This window comes from Scardinius erythrophthalmus (assembly GCF_964197995.2).
Source record: "Scardinius erythrophthalmus genome assembly, chromosome: 4".
Lineage (NCBI taxonomy): Eukaryota > Metazoa > Chordata > Actinopteri > Cypriniformes > Leuciscidae > Scardinius > Scardinius erythrophthalmus.
In genome coordinates, this window is record NC_138224.1 from 54,372,741 (window position 1) to 54,380,734 (window position 7,994).

Below are 7,994 nucleotides of genomic sequence, written 5' to 3' on the forward strand. Positions count from 1 at the left end.
TATCAATAATAATTATTATTATTATCATTTTTTATTATGCATAACAATAATACTGTTCTGAATAGCCTACTATTTTTTTCCCCATATTAATAGTAGGCTAATAACATGTATAGCCTACCTATTATTATTAAAAGTTTTGAAAATTGTAACAATGTATTTGTTTCCACAAAAAATCAGAACACATAAACCTCGGCTCAATAACATATTCATTATTGTTTAGCCACTTTAATTGTGCCAATACTAAATAATAACAATTCATTAGTAATTTAATAGAATTTTTAGTAAGTCACAAAATCTTCAATGGTCTGTGCAAAAAAACAAAAACAAAAAAAAAAACGTTTAAACCGTTACTTTGATGCACGACTCGCGAGATGTCAGCTGATGGACTACAAGAGGATGGACAGGAAATATTTTAGGTAGGCCTAAGTCACAAATAAAATGTCAAAATAACTTTAAACCTTGATATCTGCGATAACATAATGAGTGTAGTGTGTCATAATAAGGTTTGAGCTCATTTTATGACTCTTCTATCGACAGTAAGATCGCAAAATTGATTGGATTCAGAACACTGAAAAAAGGTAAGAAAAAAAACAAGAACAATTTGTGGTTTATATTTGTTTTGTTTGTTTTTACCTCTACCTCCTCATTTTTATTTTAGTAACAATATAGTAATAAAACGTATTTTTAGTTGGCTTATGGATATAAGGGCTAAGCTATAATCGTTTTAATTATTTACATCAGTGGTTCTTAACTAAAATTCATTACTAATTCTAGCTAATTAATGTTATTCAGTTTCATTTTAATTTCTAGTTAAAATAAAGAAATATATCAAACTAAATTGAAGATTTTAATCAAACTCACTAGTGTTATTTTGGCGCAATTTCTCAGGGAAAATCACCCCATAGCGCCATTTAACGGACAACCAGTATAACCGTTTTAAACACAGAAAACTTAACGGTATAACGTTATACATGTATTGTATATAATTGGTTGTATTACAAAATGTTTAGGGATAGTTCATCCAAAAATTAACATTCTGTCATCAGTTACTCAAATAGTCAAACCTGTATAATTTTCTTTGTTCTGATGAACACTATAGTGTGTTAGGAAGAAATTTTGACGAATATGAAGTGACTGCAGATGAAAATTAGCCTGTATGGCTAACCTAAATCTGGCACATTTACATGTTGGACTTTGTACTCAAAAATCAAAATATTTGTAAACCAAGCAGATCTGGGGAACCATTGACTTCCATAGGAAGAAAAAAAATAAAGTGAATGGTGTCCCAGATCTCTTATTAAATTCTTTATTAAAGTCAGCAGAACAAAGAAATTATACAAGTTATACTGGGGTGCGTTTCACGAAAGCATCGTTGGCCAACTATGGTCGCAAGTTCAATCCAATGTCCATTGAACTCTATTGGTAACGACGGAACTTGCGACCATAGTTGGCCAACGATGCTTTCGGGAAACGCACCCCAGGTTTAGAAATCAGAGTAACTGATGACAGAATGTTAATTTTTGGGTGAACCAAAAACTTTTATATAGTTCGATTTCTGGTTACAAAATTTCCTATGGCAATACAAAAAAAACATGATGAGGAGAGCAGAGATTTTTGTTCTTCAACAGAACGGAGCAAATGGAGATCAAAAATAATTCAAACACTGTTTGATCAGATGTGCACATATACATGGTAATAATATAGCATAATTAATAGCATAATTTTAGAGCATGATGGAGGACAATTTTTTTTCTCTTTTTTTTTCAGGTATCCAACAAGTGAACAATATAACAAGGTGTGTTCAGCCCTTGTTACTAAATACCAATTCTTGAGAGACAGGACAGGAAGGGGATATGTAAGAACATGACAAGGAGTTTTTCAACTTCATAAACCCTTTAATACTTCCTTGATATTGTTATCTTGAAGGTTATACATGTTTAATTCATATTTTTCAATTTAAGGAGTCATGGCATGAGCATACCTGCCAACCTTGAAATTATTTTTTTGCGTACCGGGGGGGGGGGGGGGATTACTACTACTACTTCTACGACTACGACGACGACGACGACGAATGGGGGGGGGGGGACGATGACGACACACATGCATTATATTGCATTGCATAAAATGTGTGCTGGTCATCTAGTCTAAAATTAAGAAACCCCTATAAAAAAAAAAAAAACAATTAGATAGGCTACTTAATTTATTATTCCAATATCCAAATATGATACTAATACCACAGGGAAAAGGGCTTCTATTTGTGACGTGCTGTCTTTGCATTTGAACATTGCGCATTTTAAACAGGACACGCATTAGCTGAATAAATGTTGCCAATACAAACATATTTATTGAAAACAGTTGAGAATGATTAGACAGGAGTCCAATAATACCATAACGAATCACTTATTCTAAAAAGAATATCAAGTATACCGTTAAGTTAGACGAATCTGATATAGCCTAAGGGCTGTTAACAGTAAAACGTTCGTCATTTAACGAATTTTAAAGGATGGATAATACAAAATGCTTTCTGACATTTTGACAGGAAAAAAAACAAAACAAGCAAGAACAAAATTTAAACTTAGCCCATCAAATTTAATTTTACAATTATCTTCTCTCTGTGCGCGTCCGTGTTTGTGAGAGAGCTCGCGCATCAGATACAACGGTAGCCTACTTTTTAATCCATAACTAACGCGCTAGTTTTCATACAAAATAAATATGTAACATAATTAGGTACTTTAGTTATTATTAACACAATAACGTAACACATGAAGGCTACGTTTCTTAGCACTGAGAATGAATTAATAAACGCCTGTTTCTCCAGACTCGCGCTTATCCGTAATCCACAAATCACATCACTTTCATAATCACGAAGCCATAGCGATTTCAAGTTTATTAAGATTTATTGTTCAGCATTTATTGAGCATTTTAATATTTGCGTGGCTGAATGAGGTCTTCCTCTTTTTCTGAGTGACCATGAAGAACGGTGTATTTTAAGATAATCCATGCGATCCGTGTGATCACCGAATCCATAGGATTAGGTTAACAGTACAATATTTCAACTTTCCATATCGAGCCCAGCCCAGCCCGTTTACCTTCAGGAGTCAGAAGTATACTGTGTACTGTCCTCGCTTATGACATCAGTCAGACTGCGGGCCGCGGGAGTGGAAGGCGGATCGAGCGGGATTCTTGTGTCGATTTTCAGTCTCTTTTTAATGATAGGCCTTACGCATCTGTCAATCATCCCCGCTTGCTATTTAGGGAATGAATCCAGCGCTATGATTGGTCGAACTCTTCTTCTTTTGCTGTTGCTTGATTTGAGGACAGCGCGTGCACAGAGGCGTCACCAGGTTTTTGCGTAGTTTAGACTAACAAATCGTACCAGCGTACTTTGAAGTCAAAATGCGGATCCGCTACGCAAAATGCGTACAGGTTGGCAGGTCTGCATGAGATTCTTAAGAACAAATTCAAGAAAGAAAGATCACCCTTGGTTGACATTGAAGAGATAAATAAAGTTCGCAGCAGATTCGGGAAAGTAAAGAACCAGATGATTTCTCAGAGCATCCAACAGACAAGTGTCACCAATAAGGTAACTAATAAAGAAATAAGTATGCCAAATGATACGACACCTTAATGGATATTTACAGTAATGGATGTCTTTATTTTTATTTTTTAGACTGAGGATCTATCTGTTATCCAAGACATGCACCAAAAGAGACAAAGGTCTGAAGAGGTAAGAGTCACAAATAGAATAATCTTCAGGATTTATATGTTATTTAAGAATAGCATACGTATAAGTATGTTTTTTTTTTTGTGGAAAGAGTGAATCAGGAGAAGATGAATACAGCATAGGGATCCACTTGGAGAAAATGAGAACAGAATGCTTGAAGAGGACACCAAATATCCAACTTTTACAAGACTGCATGGCACGGACGAGGAATGAGAGGGTAGACTATGTGAAACATCACTCCACAAAAGAAATACTATCACGATATCCAGCCCTTAAAATCCCCTCAATTGTGAGTAGAATTGTATTCCAAATTATGACTTCAAAGCAATGAACATGTGCACATTTGAACATTTTTGTTCATATTTTCTTTTCTTAATAGCTTGTATTAGAGTTTGAAACTTGATGCAAACATTGAAAAGAACATTCTGAAAAACTTGCCCTGGTGGCACAGAAAGTTATTAATGAGTGCCACAGAAGAGAAGTCGGGGTGGATATTTGTGCTGAGTTGGCTGAAGCGGAAAAAAAAACCCATATTGAATTGGCACACAAAGGTAATATATATATATAAATGAAAATATAATCAGTTTGTTTTTATGGATAGTAAATACAATTTTGCAATTAACACTATCCCCATTTTTTTACAATTTTACATTTAAGGTCTCTCAATGGCTGCTGCTGTCCTGCTGCTTCCACTTTTATTCAAAGAAAGTCCAAGATCTCTATATCTTATCAATGAGGTATAGTATACTTAAAAATATACCCTGAAATTTGTTGAAAAGTTTTTGATATGCCATAACTCAGAAACCAAAATACCACCCACAGGCTGCGTTCGAAACCGCATACTTCCCTACTATTTAGTATGGGAAAAAGAGTAGGCGAGCGAAAAAGAATGTACGAATCCAAAAGAGTAGGCGAGAATTACCTGGGTGACGTACTAATTATCGCGAGATTCGGACTTAAGTGCGTTCGAATATGCCTACTTTCCTACTATATAGTAGGCGAAAACAGTATGTGAAGGAAGCAGTACGTTCGAAACATCAGTATTCATGAAAGAGTAGGCGAGAAGTTCCCGGATGGCTTACTGCTTCCGGACAGATTTTTGAGTGCTCGACCGATGGATACTCTTCTATCCCAGGAGGCCACGCGAGAGGATACGTCATAACAAAAGAAGAAGAAGGATAGGTCATACTCGAACGTGACGGAAAGGATGACGGACGAGACTGTTTTCAAATGTGAGTATTACAAATCAAATGATCGCATGTGTTGAACTACTGTACAGTAAACTGTTGCATTGTTGAAGATGTAAAGACGCTATATATTTGTGATTTTGCTGTAAATCACATTTTATTATGTATAGCTAACAGAGAAGCTCCAGTAAGGACACATACGTCTCCAAAGTGGATTTGCATACATTTTAAACCGTATATATCTTAAATAAAATAACTAAATGTCTATTATCTGGCAAGAAACTCTTCTATAAGAATTGCAGATTACTACGTCTAATAGATATGAAATGGCATCTGAGTGTATGTGTGCTATTATGTAGGACAAATCTATAAAGTAACTAAACATAAGTTATCTATTTTATTTGTCCATTAGTACTGTTGATAAATTAAGGAACATTTATGTAGGATAAAAAGTTAAAACAACCTCAACATGTAAATGTAGTGTTGAGTTCATAAATCAGAGGTTATGTGAATCTCGTCTGGATGTTACAGGGTCAGATGAACAGATGTGTGTTTATCCAGGGGAGAGTGGCTCATGAAGCTGTATGCTGCCATCAAAGGCTTTGTGACATTACAGAATGAATAACAACAACTATTTAAATATTAAGTTGTAGTTTATCTTAATTATTGTAATTTCAAACAGAGCTATTACAGCACTTTTCTGATTCTTGATTTCTATGCATTTGCTGCACAGCTTTTGTGGTGGAGCAGGACCTGCAAGGAAAGATGATGGCGGCATTTGTGGAAAAAAGCGTTTTTGTCTTCTAAATAATACTGAAATCAAATGACATTGTGCTGTTAAAATTACTGCTTTTGTGTATTTTGTAGGATCTGAAATGTCAGCAGACTGGTGTGAGCACTGAGGATGAAGAGCCCAGAGCTGAATCCTGGAGATGGTGCCATGGATGAGACCCTCCATCACTCCACCTGCCCTTATGAGACCCACCATCACTCCACCTGCCCTTATGAGAACCTCCATCACTCCACCTGCCCTCATTGCCTCAGATTGTGAAGCACAACACATCACGCAACAACCTCAGGCACGAAGGACCTCACCTCTGGCGGTCAGCTGATTCATCAGAATAAAGCCGCAGAATGGGAACCGCTGTGTTGAAATGGCAGAAGGATGTGGAGCTCAGCGCCTGTAGCCTACATACATGATTGTAGTTTGAATAAAGCTTTGTTTCATGTGTTGACTTGTATATGCATTTGTTTATTGTGTGATGGTGACTTTGATTCATTCTTTTACTAATTTATTAATATTTCTCATTATTGTCAGTAAATAAAATACAATTAATTAATGCTTTATTTATTGTTTGAATAAAAATGTAGATGTTCACTATATACACATCTAGAGTGTATTCATGCATAGCTATTTCAAATGACATACATTACATTTTGTTTGTTTTATTGAATTATATAATTTACAGTAAAAAGTAATATAATTAATCGATCAGCATTTATCGTTGTTATTATTGTATGTTTTGGGCTGGGATAGCAATGCAATTCATTCTGGGGTAATATTAATTTTTAATAATGATACTTAAATTTTTCGAGTATAAAATCAACAGTTTTCTCCAAAGGCGAATCTCCCTTTGTGCAGACATTACAAACGCTGAGGAAAACCGTTCTAGGTAGGGCTGTCGAGTTACTGATGTTATGAGGTATATGTATGTATGTATGTATATATATATATATATATTATATATTATATATATATATATATATATATATATATATATATATATATATATATATATATAATATATATATATATATATATATATATATATATATATATATATATATATATATATATATATATATATATATCAATCATGGGTTTGCAAACATATTATGAGATTTTATACACAGGAAAAAACCTATAAGGTTGAATATCAATATATATTTTCTTAAATAATTAATTGTATAATATACATTTAAAAAATGCATTTTCTGTTATTTATAGGCCTGAGGGATGAAACGAGAGTTAAATTTAACAAGAAAAAGAGGAAAACAAAGCAGTAAGCCACTTTTGCTTATGGATGAAAATGTTTGGATATAAAATAAAGAAATTAACAACATATTCAAGAGATGACAATTTTGGGATATCGTAATAAAAATAAATATCGTTAAGGATAAAACGGTGGGTCACATTAGTAGGGTTAAATATAAGAACTTAAATCAACCCTAAATGTACTCACAAAATAAATGGGCAGCAGTTTCTTCAAAAAAGACCACAAAATGAGCAAGTTTAATCAATATCATGATATTTACAGACAGATTAATTAAACGTGTCGTTCAAATCTTTTAAGTTGTTGCGCTTGTGATAACGCGTCGTAGGTCACATGATAACGTCAACATGGCAGATGTCCGGTTCTCATTCATACTCAACGAGATCTGGCTATAAAGTAACTACTCTTTTAGCGCTCGTTAAGTAAGTACTTATTGAAATGAAGTACCTACTCATTGAGTATGCGGTTTCGAACGCAGCCACAGTGATTAAAATGGCCAATTTCTTGTTTGACTGAATGTGTGTGTGGGTGTAAATACATGATGTAAATACATGGAATGGGTTGTTGTGAACATTATATTTTTAATATTTTTTTATATTTTGAATATATAATATAAATAATAATAGTAATATAATATAAATATATTATAAATATAATATAAATATATATAAAATATATCACCCAGAGATTAAAATAGCCAATTTTGGCCAATTCAATATATTGTATGAGTGTGTGGGTGTGTAAATACATGATGTAAATACATTAAATGGGTTAATATTTATTGTGAATATCCATTTGCATTGTTAGTTTTTTCATGAAATATAATATTCTATATTCTATTCTAGTTTTAATAAGTCTTCATTTGTACTTTCTGTCCTGTGTTCAAATTTGTATATGCCTATATTAAATAAATATTTCAAGAAGAATAATAGGTTGTGTCTGTGTTGTGAAATGGGATTAAAGTAGTAATGTATAATAATAATAATAATACATATATATATACATACCAAAAGTGTGTCTAAAAAGGTT